Raw genomic sequence first — 16,565 nt, forward strand, 5'->3', positions numbered from 1 at the left:
CTCTTCCTGACAGCTAATAATTAATGTATATTTAAAGCATATGAAATCTGATAAGCCTATGTTACCCATTTAAATCAATCAGTTGCTCCACTGTCAGTTATCAGCCAGGATCTAAGTTGATGTCTTTATAAAATATAAATAGATATAAAAATAATATAAACCTACTATAAACAGAAATGACTTGCTTAGTAATACGAAAATTGATCAGCTATTTTTATCTCATTTAAAATGATGTCCTCAATTACTTTAAGTTATCATTAATTATATAAACATTTTGACCACTTATGTTTGTGTCTGAGTCACCTTGCAGATCTTACATAGCAAAGCATTTTGAACTTTTATATTGCCTTTCCTATTTTCTCATGTTTATCAGGGACTTGCATAGGCACTATTTTTTCTAGGACTCTATAAACAGATGTATGCCTGAGATTTTCTTTTGTGTCTGTGTTTCTAGCATTATATTACTAACAAATTTTTTTGTTTGTTATCAATCTAATTTTTTTTCTTGGTAGATATAGTCCTTTCAGCCCTTTCATATATATATATATGTAGTCAGTTTACCATTTTGTGTCAATTTCTGGTGTACAGCACAATGCTTCAGTCATACATGAACATACATATATTCATTTTCATACTCTTTTTCACCATAATTTACTACAAAACAGTATTGGATATAGTTCCCTGTGCTACACAGTATGAACTTGTTTATAAATTGGGAGTTTGAGATTTGCATGTACTAAATATTAACATTACATTTTATGATGCTTACTTTATCCCATATTCAGACATGCTTTTAAAACTTAATTTTCACTTAATATATAAGTAATCTGACTTACTCTAAATTATTTTATTTTCTGTCTGTTTCTAAAATAGAATTAGCTAGTAAATTCAGTGATAAATGCTTGAATTATACTTTTATTTTATTTGCCAAGATCCCACTCCTGGCTGACCATTTTGGGTATTTAAGTATAAAGTAAGTAAATGTCAGTAGAATTAGGAAACCATTCCTGTGGTAATATTATTTTCAGTCCTTTCAAATAAACTCAGTGCCCAATATTTTGCACAGGAAGCATTCTACACATGATCAGGATTTCTATCTTGTACGTTTGTCAGAAAGCTTCAAATGTTAAACAGTTTGATAGACAGAATAGTGCACCACACTGACCCCTACCTATATCCATGCTCTAATCCTGAAATCTGTGAATATGTTATTTTACATGGCAAAGGGGATTTTGCAGATGTATCAGGTTATGGACTCTGAGACAGGGAGATTATCCTGGATTATCTACATGGGCCTAGTCTAACAACAGGGGTCCTTAAAAATTGAAAAGCTTTCCCAGCTGTGGTCAGAAAGATATGACTTTGGAAGAAGGATTAGAAAGTTATAAAGCTGTTAGCTTTGAAGATAGAGGAAGGGCCATGGGTAAAGAAATGTGGGTGAACTCTAGAAGCTGGAAAAGACAAGGAAATATATTCTTCCTTTGACCTACAGAAGGGCATACAGCCCTGCTGACATCTTGATTTTTAGCCAAGTGATACCTGTTCCTGACTTGACCTACAGAACCATAAAATAATAAGTTTGTGTTGCTTTAAGCTGCAAAATTTGTGATAATTTGTTACAGCAGTGATAAAAATAAGTATAGGGGAAGTAATCCAACTTTATGTATTGGAGGGCTCAGCATTTTAAAGATGTCAGTTCCCCTTCAACTGATTCAAAGATTTATATGTGCACATCAAAATCCCCAAAAGTTAATTGTTGTTACTGTTTTTTTGTAGAACTTGACAAGCTGATTCTAAATACATAGAGAAGCGTGAATAGCCAACAATAGCCAAGATGATATTAAAGAACAATATTAAAGGACTTAGTAAACAACATTAAGTCTATGTGATAACTACCTAAAGTTAGACATATAGACCAATGGAACAGCATTGAATTAAACTCTGTACCATACATGAACAGTAATTTTAGATAGATTATAAATCTATTTGAAACATAAAGCAAAGCATCTGGGGGAGGGTAAAGCTCAGGTGGAATGTGTGCTTAGCATGCATAAGTTCTTGGGTTCAACTCCCAGTACCTCCATTAAAATAAATAACCTAATCCCACACCAAAATAAAGCATCTAGAAAATAGTGTAGGAGATATTTTAATGACTTTGAATTGGCAAAGAGTTCTTAAACAGGACACAGCACGAAACATAAGAGTTTTAAGTTGGACTTCAGTAAAATTAAGAATTATTTTTATCAAGAGGTACCATTAAGAAAGTGAAAAGCTAAGCCACACGGTGGGAAAATATATTTGCTATACCTATATCCAACAAAAGACTTGTATCTAGGGCATATAAAGAACAAAAACCAGTGGAGAAAAAGGCAGAACCTCAATATTAAAATATGCAAAATAATTGAACAGTTGCTTCACACACACACAAAAAAATCCACATAAGCTATGAAAAGGGGCTGACCTCTTTAGTAATAATGGAAATACGTACTAAAACCACACTTGGAACACCATTAGACATCCACTAGAATAGTTAGTTGTTAAGTGATATGAAGCATTGCTGAGGGCAACAAGCAATGGGGACTCTTTACGCATGGCCAGTGGGAATATAAATTCTTACAAATACTTTGAAAATAGGCTTTTTGAATGAAAGTTATATATGTGTGTGTGTATATATATATACACACACACACATACACATACACACACACCCACACCCTATTACCAAGGGTAACCCATGTGTGTACCCTTCAGAAACTTCTACATCTGAGCAACAAAGGACATACTGAAAATTCTCATAATCACTATTTGCTATACCCCCAAATAGAAAAGGACCCAAACACCTGTCAACAATAAATACATAACCATAAGTGGTGGCACATGCATACAAGTTGTATACTTTTAAGCAATAAAAATAAATATACAAGTTTACAGAAAACACTAGTGGATGAATCTTACATAATGTTGAGTGGAAAGTACGGGACCAAAAATTTAAAAAGCAAAAAAACCAATCCATGGTGGCTGAATTTAGGATGGTGAATCCATCAAAGGTGTGCCGTAGTATCTGGGAAGAAACCCAAATTGGAACAGCAATGCCCTGTTTCTTGACTGGATGAAGGTTACATAGATGTGTTTACTTTGTTAAAAATCACTGAGATGTATACTTAAGATGTGTTCACATTTAAGCATGTATATTATATTTGCATTTTTTAAAAAAAGTTTGCTTGCAAAAAAAGATATCCAAAGCCTAAGTATTTATCAGTAGGAGAATGGATAAAGCAAATGATAGTATATTCAAACAATGGAATACTATTTAACAATAAAAAAGAATCAACTACTGATACAAGGATAAACCTCAAAAGCCTAATTTATACATTTCATTTTCAGGTAAATTTTAACTCAGAAGGTAAACAAAACTGTAAACATGCATGTGCCCTGGGGGGAGGTGTGCTGTAGCCTTTGTCTCCTCAGACCTGTGCCATTACTGGCACATCTCGCAAGAAGAGAGGCAGGGCTCAGCCACAGCTACCATCTCCTCCTGTGCATAGTGCCTGAACGGGGGCAGGGCTGAGGCCTGAATCTGCACGTGGGGGCTCCACAACATCCTAGGCAGGACTGAGACTTGTTTATTGCCCGAGGCAGAGAGGATCTTTCTACCCTGACACCTCAGAGAACTTCTGCTGCCAAGAGAAACAAGGAGCTCAGATTTGGCACAGAGTGTAGGCAGGGCTGTTCCGCGGTCTTCCCCGAGCCCACCTACAGACCACCTACCCGAGGCAGAGCAGGCAGCTGCACAGAGCAGCAGAGTGACCAGCACGAGGAGAGGGCAGGTGGGCAGTCACCCACCTTCCTGGCAGGAACACAGCACCTTACCACGGTGCTGGGACGGGGTTTGATCTGCCCACCTGCCTCCGCCAAGCACAGCATCTGTGGCATCAGGAGGGGGAGTGACCTGCCCACCCACCGGGTAAGAGCTCAGCTCCTGACCTAGTGTTAGGAGGGGACACAATTTGCTAGCCAACAGCCACTGAGAGCAGCACAGATGAGGGTGCCAACAGAAGGCCTATGAAACAGCAAGCCGAGTTTGCAAAGCAGGGTGAAGACACAAAGAGCTCTCAATTAAATCATTAAGGGCACACCATCTCCAGGATAAGTAGGTAACTGATACTCCTTAAGCCACGGTGTGAGAGAGATATGAGCAATGTGAAGAAGCAGAGAAACCACTCCCAATTAAAAGATCAAGAGAAATCCCCTGAAAGCATAATCAAGGAAAAAGACATTGATGGCCTACTAGATCAAGGTTTCAAAAAAAGAGTGATCAAAGTACTGAAGGAACTAAAAAAAATAGGGTTTAGGGATATAAAATATGTCAAAAATGAAATAGAAACTATAGAGAAGAACCAAGTAGAATTAGTAAACTCATTGGCTGAGATGAGAGCTGACCTAAAGGCTGTGCAAAGCAGACTAGAAAATACAGAAGAACAAATATGTGATCTAGAAGACAGGACAACAGGAAGCACCCAATCAGAACAGCTGAGAGAAAAACAAATAAAAAACTATGAAAACAATATACGGGACCTATGGGGTAATATAAAGTGTGCCAATCTATGCATAATAGGAGTTCCAGAAGGGGAAGAAAGAACAAAGGGGATTGAAAAGGTATGGGAAGGACTCATGACTGAAAACTTCCCAATCCTAAAGGAGGAATCATATCCAATCACAGGAGGCTTAGAGTGTCCCAAACAGGAAGAACCCAAACATACCCACACCAATGCATATCCTAATCAAGATAGCCAGAGTCAAGGATAAAAAAATGATCCTAAAGGAAGCAAGAGAAAAACAAAGAGTGAGTTACAAGGGAACCCCCATAAGGTTTTCAGCTGATTTCTCTACACTATTTACAACAGCTAAGTCATGGAAACAGCCTAAAATGTCCATCAACAGATGACTGAATAAAGATGTGGGATATTTATATGATGGGATACTATTCAGCCACAAAAACTGACAACATAACGTCATTTGCAGAGACATGGATGCTCCTGGAAAATGTTATTCTAGGTGGAGCAGAACAGAAAGAGAAAAAGGAATACCATATGAAATCACTCATGTGTGGAATCTTAAATATATGCAAGATCTTGTGGTAACTCACAGCAAAAAAAAATGTGGCAATGAATGTATGTACGTTCATGTATAACTGAAAAAGTGTGCTCTACACTGGAATTTGTCATAACATTATAAAATGACTATTACTCAATAAGAAATGTTTAAAAATAAGTAAAATAAAATATAACCTTTAAAACACTGTATAATGAGAGGTGTGATGTTCTAGTATCTGTTCTAAGAAGTACGTTAGACACACATAAGAATAACCAATGGTCAGAAAGATCACATGTTATCAGCTACCACCCCATGCAAATTAATGGCATTTAGGAGATATTCATATATGTGTGTACATATATAAAATATGTATTAGTATATATGTAAATCAAATAAAATATTATAATCTAATGTATAATCATATCAGCAAAAGCACTGTGCTGACATAAGTGTCTTGATGTAAATAGATTACAATTTTTTATTGAGTTGTCATAATGGGATAATATTGTGAACCAAGTGGAATTTGTAAAAAAAATGTCATCCAAAAAAAAAAAATCCTGACTACATGAAAAGATGCACAGTTACTATAAGGCCTCTCCCCTTATTTACTATCAGTGTCAGAAAGCCTCTTGGAATAAGTTAGGAGAATTAAAACTCTTAACAAGACACAAAAATGCACTCTCTGTTAAAGAAAATAAACCAAAAGATAAAACAAATGAATGGACAATTAAGATCCTACAGATAAAAATACCAATTTTTATGGGAAATAGCCTTAAAATAAAAAATGAGATTATATTCTAATTTCACCTTTTGAATAAAGATATAGAAAATTTAGCTGAATACCTTCGTATTTTGCACTTATGAAGAAAAAATGTATTTGCAATGATAAAACAGCCATTATCCTGCCTTTTGAGTATTCTAAAGTTTTAGGTTTGAATATATTTCATCTTAAATGGTCTTAAGCACTATGCAGTGGTTGGTGTTTTAAAAATACCACTGTGTGTGAAACTTCTAAAAGTGATTCAAAAAATTTATATTTTTGTAATAATTTAGTAATGACCCAGATATTTTTAACAAGACTACTCACCATGGAATGGTGCAAGATTTTTTCGATGAGTTTATATTCACACATGTTGAAGATTTTCACTATATTATGAGAAAATGTCAACCATGGCAGTATTTTGACTTGAAAACGAGATAAGCTGAGAAGCATATTTTAAGTATAAAATAAATGATTGCATTCCTTTAAAGACAAGAAAGTAAAAGCATTATAAACTCTGACTTTGACACACTTAAAATATAAAAATTAACATAATGTGATTTTACACACTTCTCTTTAACTCTTACAGTGCTTTCTCAGCCCCTTTCCCATTACACCCGCGTCCCCGCTCCTGACCCTTGGTGTACACACCTACGATCACACGGGGGAGGGGGACCCGAGCGGTGAGGACCAGGGGCGCGGACACTCACCCGCTCCCGGCGGGCAAGGAGAATAGTCGAAGAGGGCCCGCCAGCGCAACCGTCCTCTCCTGCCCAGCCGGCCGGGGCCCCAGCTCGGTCAGGTCCACACACACCCCGGCAGGAAGCGGGCTCAGGCCGTGGGAAACCGGCGTAACTTCAGACAGCGGGCGGGGAGCGTCCTCCTCCCGCGGACACGCAGGCAGCGCTGTCTCGGAGCCTTCATGGCGCCGCCCGCTCAGTCCTGAGGAAAACAAGCTCCGCCCCCAGGGAAGATGCTGGCTGCTGACGCGTACTGCGCATGCGCACCGCCACCTAAGACACGCTGGCTTCGCGCGCCCCCTCCAGGTCCTCGAGGGCGGTGCAGGATACTCAAAACTCACTGTAGAACACGTGACCCCTCCCAGCCAGGATGCTTAATCACTGGAAATCTCAGTGCCCTGGCCTCTCAGTTGATGGCACTGGCGATGCTCTCATCCAGCCATGCCTGCTCTCTTGCCTGGCACATGCCTCAGTCCTTGGAATCACGCCTGAATCAGATTCTGTTCTGGAGGAAGGACAGGTGCAGGAGAATCTCAAAATTCCAGACTTAGAAGATGATCAGGAACCCAAACTCAACTCTGTCAACTCCCTGGGGTCCCCTGAGGAGTGTGGTTTTCTCAGAACCATCTGCCCTGTGTCAGGAGCAGACCAAGCCTCAGGTAGCTTAGAGAGGCTATTATGCAGCCCATGCTTTGGACGGTTCTCAGTTCTGACCTGCATGACCTTGAGACACTTTTGTGAATCCTACACTGTTTTCTCATATCTATAGTGATGGTTATTGACGACTGAGTTAATCCTCTTACAATGCTGAGGTGCTGTTGTTCCTTGGATAACCGAATATTTTGAAGGGATCAACTGTTTATCACTTCCCCCTAATTAAGTATGTTTTTAAAACTAGAAATGTTTCAGGGGGCACTCAGGTCCTCCTCTTGCACCAGTTCCTGAGGTGTTGGCAGTTTCTGTTCTGAGCTACAGATCCTGATCCTGCCGGTGGTCTATGGTGATGCCAGTGTGTGCATGCTCTTCCTTGTGCACCGGTGTGGAAAGGAGACAGCCTTTCCCCTACATGAGGCTGCAACATGCTGACACTCAAAGCAGGCACAATTAAGAATCAGCTAGAGCCCCCGGTACCAGCTGTCCCAGGTAGAAACACCTTCACCACAGTGTTTCTGTGCTCCTATCAGGCCTTCACTACTCCCAGCAGGCCATGCATGAGCAGTGTGACAGGTGACTGCCTGTCCCAGCACAGCATGGTGGTGATGTTCCCACCTTATCTGTTTGTCTTTGGAGTGTCCCCACACCTCTCTGAGCTTCACTTTGCTCTTCTCACAGGCAGGGATGTACAGGCATGAACCTCACAGTGTTATGATAGGTAGTCATGGTAGCTGCTCACCCAGTGGCAGGCTTTGCCGAGAGGGTTGCTGGGAGTGCTGTGTGTCTTCACACTGGTCCTTCACTCTCCCCAATGAAAACAATCTTGGCCTTATCCTTCCCTGGCCTGTGGCCTTTCTCTGTTTGCAAAAGAATATGGAAACAATCTGTTTGCAAAGAAGTTTTGAGGTTCTGTCCATTTGGTCCAGGAAATGCTGACTCTGCTAGATGTGCTGTTGGGTGGGCTCTCATGGGAGAGGCTTGGGCAGGACTTCCCTTGGCAATAAGCTGCCCCACCCAGGCCTTTCCATGATCCAGACTCCTGGGACCAGGGTGCAAATCCCCAGCTCCCCACTTGTCAACATTTTGACTTGGGCAACTTTCTCAAACCCAAGCTTTGTCCACCCAAGGCCAGCAGAAATGGGAGATAACAGGATGTCCTGCACAGAGTGTCTGTGCAGATTAAGTGAGGTAGAACAGACAGAACAGTGGTGTTGCCTGGACCATTGGTTGGCAGAAGGGAGCTTACCATGTGAAGCAATTTCCGCGGGTCACCCAGCAATCTGCCCAGAGGCTTAGCCACTCCATCACTATCATATGTCTGAAGTCCACTTAACCACATGGGAGAGAAACAATCACATATTCTGTGTGTAGCTGCCACAGGGAAAAGTGCATCTGAGCGGGGAGTAATACCAGAGGGTGATCAGGATGGTGGAAGATGCCCCCTGAGGTTGAGCAGACTGGAGCTGCCCTACGGAGCCTGTGGTTAGTGAGGATGGGCTTGTAGAAATGCCCCTCTCCTTTACCCATCAATGCTAGGTCCTGCGGGTACTGAATCCCACAATCGGTGTGCTGCTAGTTCCCTCAGCACAGAGAAAAACCCAGGGGTTCCCACAAGGATTCGGCCACGTCCTCTGCTTCCTGAACTCCCATTCTGGTGACCCCACCTGGGATGCAGAGATGAGGTGAGGCAGGGGCCTGTGCTGTCAACACCACTGCTCTACCCTGGGAATCTGGCACACAGTAGGTTCTCGGTAAGACATTGTTGAATGAACAGCAATACTGGGCCAAGTTTCTGTGGGTGTCTGTGCCCCCAGATCAGGGACCCCTCAGGGCCCACCTCACAAGTGACATGATAATAATAATGCCACCAGGAGCAATAACATTTCCTCAGAATAAGTGGGCTTTTCCAAGTACTCTCCACCTGTTGCAAAGGCCTCCCAGCAGGGAGGTGGGCTGTGAGGGGCAACACTGCACTCTCCACTGTAACAAGTAGAAAGCCAAGGGCCACAGAGAGGAGTGCCTTTCCAGTGTCACTGCTCACTTTCACAACTTTTGGGAGACTGGGAGTCTTTTCTACTACATTCTGGCTCTGAAGCCCCAATACTGTGTGGACATGCCTCCCTCCCTGAAGCAAGGAACCACTAAGTGACTTGTCACTTGTCACCAAGCAGACAGGCACACTCCAGCTCATTGTGCCACCTGCAGGTTGTGCTAGTAGCAGGATCCTCTGGGAGACATCACACTCTCCCAACCTGAAAACAGGTGAACAGCTCACAGGTTTCCTGGAGAGTATGGTCACATGGCCTTTATCTGGCCAGTAAGCATTTTCGAACCTCCCTGGCCACTGTGATTGGCTCAGGGCTGGGCACCAGCCCAATCAGGCTCCACGGAGGTCAGGCCTTGTTGCTGGAATCCTTGGAGCAGAGAAGTTCTATTTCAGTTGGTAGTTGAGGGGTGGAGATATCAGCCTGTGGCAGTTGGTGACTATCTTGCTCTCATAAAGGCAGAGCCATGTGAAGATGACAACAGTGGCAGAGCCCAGAGGTGGGGAAGGATGACTTCTGCTGATGTCACTGAGCACCAGGTACCGCCCTGCCTGAAGCTGTCTCCCTGTGGATGTCTCAGTTAGGTAAGTCATTCTCTCCTGCCCTGTTTGCTTCTTTAAGCCACTTTTGTTTTCTGTCACTGGTTTTAAGAAAAAGTTTGACTATTCCTTCAAGCTGGCTAAATGGAGACCCTGGAACTGCAACAGTGTGGTGACAGGCAACAATGTGGCTAATAGACTCCAGAGGCCTCTGTTCAAACAGGGGACTGTAAATGACAAGGGAGAGTACACATGGCCTCAGTGAACAGATTTGCTAGTTGTAACTCTCAGTTCCTGGATATTAGAGTGAATGCACTCTGCCAAGTCTCAGCTCTGCTCTCATACCTGCTAACCCACACATCTCCTCTCCCACCTGCCCGGCCTAGGGGTGCTGGACAGCCCGGGCACCTGAAACATCCCAGGGCTTTGTGTTGTAATTTACACAGGCTACCCCCACTTCTGAGGGTGAGGGTGACTGGGTTCCAGTTTACAGAGAAAACAGACTAGACGGTCTCACTGGTGATCTGTAGGGGTGGGACCCCAATCTACCATCTGACCTATGAATTCAGAGTGGACAGCCTCCCCACCCTCAACCAGGATGCTTGCTAAGCCTAGGGGCTCAGGAGTCCTGCTCCCTCCAGCACCCCTCCTGGAGGTGACAGTGGGGGTGGGCTCTTCCCTATACTACATTCACCCATGCAGCGGAACACGTGTGACCTCACAGTCTGTCATCCCTTCCTTATGACCTGGACCTCCTTGGCAGGGCATGAGAGGTGCCTTGATTTGTGAGCACTGCAGTTCATGGGTGCACACGTGGGCAGGTGCACCATGACTGAGAGGACAGCACCCCAATTTAAGCCCCCTCCATGCTCAGATGATTACATCCTGGAATTGAGGGGTTCCCAGGGGTCAGGTGGCCAATTCTGGCCTTAGGGGCAAATTCTTATCACCCAGGGGGCTAAATTTTAAGTTAAATTACACATTTACAATTCAATAGTCAAGCCCCTTTCTCAACAGCCTTGTAGCCTCTCAGCTTTTACCCCTCGCTGTGACCATGTCCTTAGCTTCAAATTGAGTGCCATTATGGACATGAACATGTCCCTGTCATGTGTCACGTTCAGAGTAAGGGGCCACCAAAAACTCCCCTCCCTTCCCCTTGTCGATACCTCCACACAGGTAGTAGGGCCCTTTCGATGCAGTTGTGCAAATGTGTGAGCTAAGGGTTTAGAATGACCAGGCTAGGAGGGGTCTGCGCCACATGGCAGGGCAGGTGGGCTGGCAGGGGATGATTGTTCACTTGTAAAACTCAGCTGTTTTCAGGCAGCAACAACAGACTGGCAGCCAAGAGCTCAGCTGGTGCAGAGTAAGCGGATTAAATGTGTTCACCCAGATGCCTCGGGGATGGCAGCCCTGGAGTACGACTACAATTGAGGAAGGTGGAGGGTCCCCAGTGCCTGGACCTCCACCTTCTAAAAATCAGGACTGAGATATGGCTTTGAAATCAGAACACTGGTGTTCAAAGCTTCCCTCACCACTTGGTCAATAATTCAAAGCAAATGAGCCTCAGTTTTCTCATGTATAAAATGGGAACATTGAAGCCTCTCCCTCTGAGGGTGTGAAGGGAAGTAAATGCGGTTACAGCAGAGCACAGGAGCTCTCTGGGCTGAGCCTGCACACAGGCAGGCCTTTGTTGCTGCCATGACCACCGTCTTCCAGGGCAGGGTCTGCACACTCTCCGTGTGAAGGTCCAGACAGTAAACATTCTAGGCTTTGAGGGACCTACAGTCCCTGTCACAACTACCACTCTCTGCTGTTGGAGGGCAAAGGCAGCTCCTGCAGTAGGTAGTCCAGGCTTGCACCCCCGCTTCCTGGGATAAGAATTCCTGAGATACAATTGTCACATAACTTTGTTGGCTTTAGGTATGCAGCATAATGACTTGTTACATGTGCATATTGTGAAATGATCACTGCATTAAGTTTACTTGACGTCTGTCATCACCCATAGTCACACATTATTTTCCTTGTGATCAGAAATTTTAAGAGGTACTCTCTTAACAACTATCAAATGCACAGCGCAGTGTTGTTAACTACAGTCACCTTGCAGTACATTATGTCCCCAGGACTTGTTTATCTTCTAAGTGGAAGTTTGTACATTTTGATTATCTTCCCGAATTTCAATCACCCCCTGACTCACTTCTGGCAACCACCAACCTGATCTCTGTTTCTATGGGTTTCAGTTTATTTTGTAGATTCCACATATAAATGAGATCATAGGTATTTGTCTTTCTCTGTCTTATTTATTTAACTTAGCATAATAGCCTGAAGGTCCATCCAAGTTGTCACAAATGGCAGGATTTCATTTTTTTAATGTCTGAATAAGATTCCATTATATATACATACATACGCATCACGTTTTCTGTATCCATTCATCTGTTGACAGACACTTAGTTTGTTTACATATCTTGGTTATTGTAAATAATAATACAGTGAACATGAGGGTGCAGTTGTCTCATTGACATAGTGATTTCATTTCCTTTGGATATATTCCCAGCAGTGGACTTGCTGGATCATATGGAAGTTCTAATTTTAAATTTTGGGGGAGCTTCCTTACTCTTTTCCAGAGTGATGGCACCAATTTACATTGCCACCAACGTTGCACAAGTTTCCCTTTTCTTCGCACCACCACCATCACTTGTTATCTCTTGTATTTTGATGACACCCACCCTGACAGGTGGGAGGGGATATCTCATTGTGGTTTTGATTTGCATTTCCCTGATGGTGAGTGATGTTGAGCACCTTTTCATGTACCTGTTAGACATCTGTGTGCCTTCTTTGGAAAAATGTCTATTCAGTTCCCCTTCCCACTTTTTAAATCAGATTGCTTGTTTTTTTTCTGTTGAATTGTAAGAGTTATTATATGTTTTGGGTGTTAACCCCTTATCAGATATATAGTCTGAAAGTACTTTCTCCCCTTCTGTCTGTTACCCTAACCTCTGCTTTCTGGATGACAGGGGTCCAGGCACTTGGGAATCTCTGCTTCTCACGTGTTTCCAATGGTGGGTGGGTGAGGGCTGTGTTCTGATAAAACTGTGCACAACCATGGGTCACTACCCCTTCTTTTAGAAGGTGGGCTCTGAAGAGTGCAGTGGGAGCAGGGATGTTTCCCTGAAGTCATCATTTGGATGGTCATGTGCCCTGGAACTCACATCTTCTAGCCCGAATGTGATGGGGCAATTTGCAAAGGGAGGATCTTGCTGCTAAGACACTGACCAGGTGCTCTTTTGTCTTGTTGGAATGACTGGAAACAAAGTTGTGTGGAACAGGGACTCCTCCAGGTCACAAGGCTCAGTTCAGACTTCTGGGATAAAGAGACCTGCTCTGAGCCACTGTCACTGAGGAGGGAAGGACCTCAGGCAGGAGGAAGGATTTGCTGGATTTCACTTGCCCTGTTTGTCAAGTATCAGCTCTGGTGATGTGTGGCACATGGGCTTAATTTTGGGCATGTAAGAGGAGAGGTTCCTGGGGAAGGGCTGGGTTTTTCCTCTGATTGAGGTCCTACTGTGTGCCAAGCACAGCAGTCCTCTGAGTCAGGGCTGGAAAGCCAGGCACAGAGAGGTCAGGGAGTTTCCAGGTCACACAACATTATGGGCATCAGGGTCTGATGCAGACCTGAAGCCCAGCCCACATTCTCTCTCCTTTCCCAGGACCATCATGATCCCACATGTCAGCATCACCCAGAAAGGCCCAGGTATGGGCACTGGGACCTTTCCTGCCTAACATGCCAGGATCCTTAAGAGGGAGGACAAGACACTTCCTGAGTTCATGATGCCCAGAGGCTGCTCTCAGCGAGAGGCTCAGCACACACTCTTGGATGAATCCTAGCTCCGTCCTGAGTCACTCTGTCCTCCCTGCCTCAGTTCTGCCCACATGTGCCTGGAAACAGCAGCCACTTCACAAGGGTCTAAGGAACCTCCAGGATCCTGGAAGCAGCGCCCTCACACAGGGAGCACGGTGGGGTCAACCTCCCTTGTCTCCTTAACTTTTCCTCACCTCTTTGCTGGATGAGGATTCCCAGCGGGGCCCTGGATTGTCCCAATTCTCACCCCAGATCAGGGTCCAGCAGGGGGTGGTCTCCAGGCTGGACTCTGTCCTCTGCCCCTTCTGGGCACCCTCATTCCCCGCACCTTGGCTGCCTGGACACTGTCTTCCAGGGGCCACTCTGTGCCTCCCACACCTACCTAGCATCCACCCACCCTGGGTTACTCCATCGCCCTCTGGCCCTTGGACACTCACCTACTCCATGTTGAGTAGAAATGTGGTGACAGACATGCTGGGCCCCTTGGACAGTCTGGGGGAGCCCGATATCCCCATCCTGCCCACCGCCCCAAGAGTCCAAGTTGGGGAGAGGGTGTGCCTCCGTTCATACTCTGATTTGCTCAGATTCTCAGCACCTACTTTGCTGGGTGGATATGGGGGCAGAGGGGTGATGTAAAAGCAGGAGACCTGGACAGCAGAGCATGAGAATGGGGCTAGCCCAGGCTGGTCTCATAACCCCCTTAGCCTTGGCTTTCTTATCTTTAAAGTGGGACAGACTATTGTGAGGTGAGCAGAATCCTGACCCATAGCCAGGCACTGTCCTACACTCATAAGAGAAGCTCACTGACTCCTCATGAAAATCTGTGGGGCAGGGGCAGGCGTTATCACCCATTTCTTCAGAAGAAGTAACTGAGGCACAGAGAGAACAGGGGAGGTGACCACCCCAGATTACAGAGCCCAGGCCATCTGGTTCCAGTGTCCAGGCTCATGGTCAGTGCCCACTCTGGGTTTCCCTCCTCCCTTCAACTTGCACTGGGACCCATGGCCGCAGACTCATCTCAGTGTGATTGTTCATGGGGAGCAGGATGGGGGCACTGAGGGCCCGTTTCTCTGAGTACTGCTTTCCCAGAAGGCTCAAGGGGTTGACTGTATTCAGTACTGGACACCCAGGCCTGGGCCAAGGCCAGCCACTCTGCAAAGCCTGAATCAATGATTGTTGAGTGAATACCTGAACCTCAGCATGTACTTGCATGTTGCTCCCATTTCCTCATCTCCACAGCTGGCTACCCGACCAACACCTCATGTCATCAGGCCTCTGCCAAGGGGACCAGTCAAGGGGACCAGAGCTGCTCATCTGGGGACAGGGAGCCTCAGGGGCCCTGTGTCTGTCCCAAGCATCTCCTGGGCCAATTCACAGGGAAGCCCAGCCAGCTTCCAGGAACAGCAATCAGGACACAATCCCAGGGGTGTAGAGTAGGTCTTGAGGGGTGTTTCCTGAGACTGACTTTGTGTATGACGGGGTCCTGGGGGTCAGGCTGCTTTCAACCACCTTTCCAGGCCCACACCCCTGCTGGCAGCATGGAGCTAGTAATAAAGGACACAGGCCGTGGGGCCAAGGCTACAGCAGGGCTCTGCTACCTCTGTGTGGCTCAGTGTCCTCATCTATAACAGAGAACTAGTAACAGGGCCATGGGAGGGCTCACTGAGACCCTGCTCTGTGGCTTTGGTTGGACACTGCCCTCTCTCTGCTCAGTGCCCTTCTCTGTAATAGAGAATTAGTAACATTTTTCTTAGCCCCTTTTGACCCCATTTTTCTGAGTCTCTTTCCACATTGGGCCCAGGGCTTTCACAGAGATCACAGACGGGAGGTAATCAGAGTGTGGTCTCAGCCCTAGTGGTCCCAACTGAGGCCAGAGGAGCTTCAGGAGGGGCGGGAATCCAGAAGTGCTTCATGGAGGAGGTGAGATCTGAGCTGTGTCCCCAAGGATGAGCTGTCATCTAGCTGAGGCCTGGCACTGAGCAGGACCCATGTACATGGTGAATGAGGGTGTGAATGAATGAATGGTAACCCCTCTAACAGAGAGTGAGGGGGGAAGTCCCCCAGGCCAAAGCAGGAAACACAAGGCACCCTGGGGGAGCAGAGGGCGGGGCTGCAGTGTGATGCCTGCCTCACCCTTTATGGGTGTCTTGCCCCCACTTTAACCTGTGTTCTGGTGGATTGGGAGCCCTTGCCTCTCCTCTGCTCCAGGATCCTGCTTTTCATTCCCAGCAACACCGTCCTGTGTCACCTGTGTCCCCAAGTGGACCTGGACCTGTCTTGTGGGAGATTGTGAAGAGGGATTTGCTGTGCAGCCCAAGACTGAAGTGGGAGGGAGAGGATAATAGGGACCTCCAGAGGGGATCATGGGCTGGGAGACATCGGAGGGGTGGGGAAGGCAGACACTCAGGGCTGAAAGATCCTGCTAGTCGTGGCTTCTTCACGAGGGGCTTCACAGGGAGGAAGCATTCATGGGGTAAAGGCAGAGCTCAGTTTGGGGCTCGCTGACATGGAACAGCTCATCACAGAGACGTCCAGAGGAGCTGGATGTAGGGAACGAAGGTGCCACTGATGTCAGGTTCAGAGCCTCAGACCCAGATGAGGTGGGGCGGTGGTGCAGGGGAAGGGGCTTGTGGATGTCAAGATGTTCATTCATTGGGGTCCTCAGGGTGGGGATCTTCATGTTCATTTCACAGCCACCCGGTGCGTGACAGAGCTAGGCTTAGGGAGGTCACTGAGTAGACACGTGCTGACAACCTAGATTCTCCTGTTTCCACATAAAGTCCCTGGTGTGGAGCCAGCTGGCACTCTTTAGAGTCATACACCCTCACCCCTGGGCTCTCTGTGTGCCTAGAGCCCAGTGGCACCTTACCTCCCACT

At 45.7% G+C, this 16,565-nt stretch overlaps 1 protein-coding gene and 1 long non-coding RNA gene across 2 annotated transcripts in view; one reads left to right on the forward strand and one right to left on the reverse strand.

The window, feature by feature from the left end:
- Window positions 1–16,565, reverse strand: part of LOC116155268 (uncharacterized) — a 359,531-nt gene that overhangs the window by 47,214 nt on the left and 295,752 nt on the right. The window lies entirely within an intron of this gene.
- Window positions 9,631–16,565, forward strand: part of LOC135320001 (uncharacterized) — a 31,430-nt gene continuing 24,495 nt past the window's right edge. Inside the window, exon 1 of the long non-coding RNA XR_010379145.1 lies at window positions 9,631–9,877. This is a non-coding gene — a long non-coding RNA (uncharacterized LOC135320001). The remainder of the gene's footprint in view (window positions 9,878–16,565) is intronic.

The sequence above is a fragment of the Camelus dromedarius genome, chromosome 35, assembly GCF_036321535.1.
Source record: "Camelus dromedarius isolate mCamDro1 chromosome 35, mCamDro1.pat, whole genome shotgun sequence".
Classification (NCBI taxonomy): Eukaryota; Metazoa; Chordata; class Mammalia; order Artiodactyla; family Camelidae; genus Camelus; species Camelus dromedarius.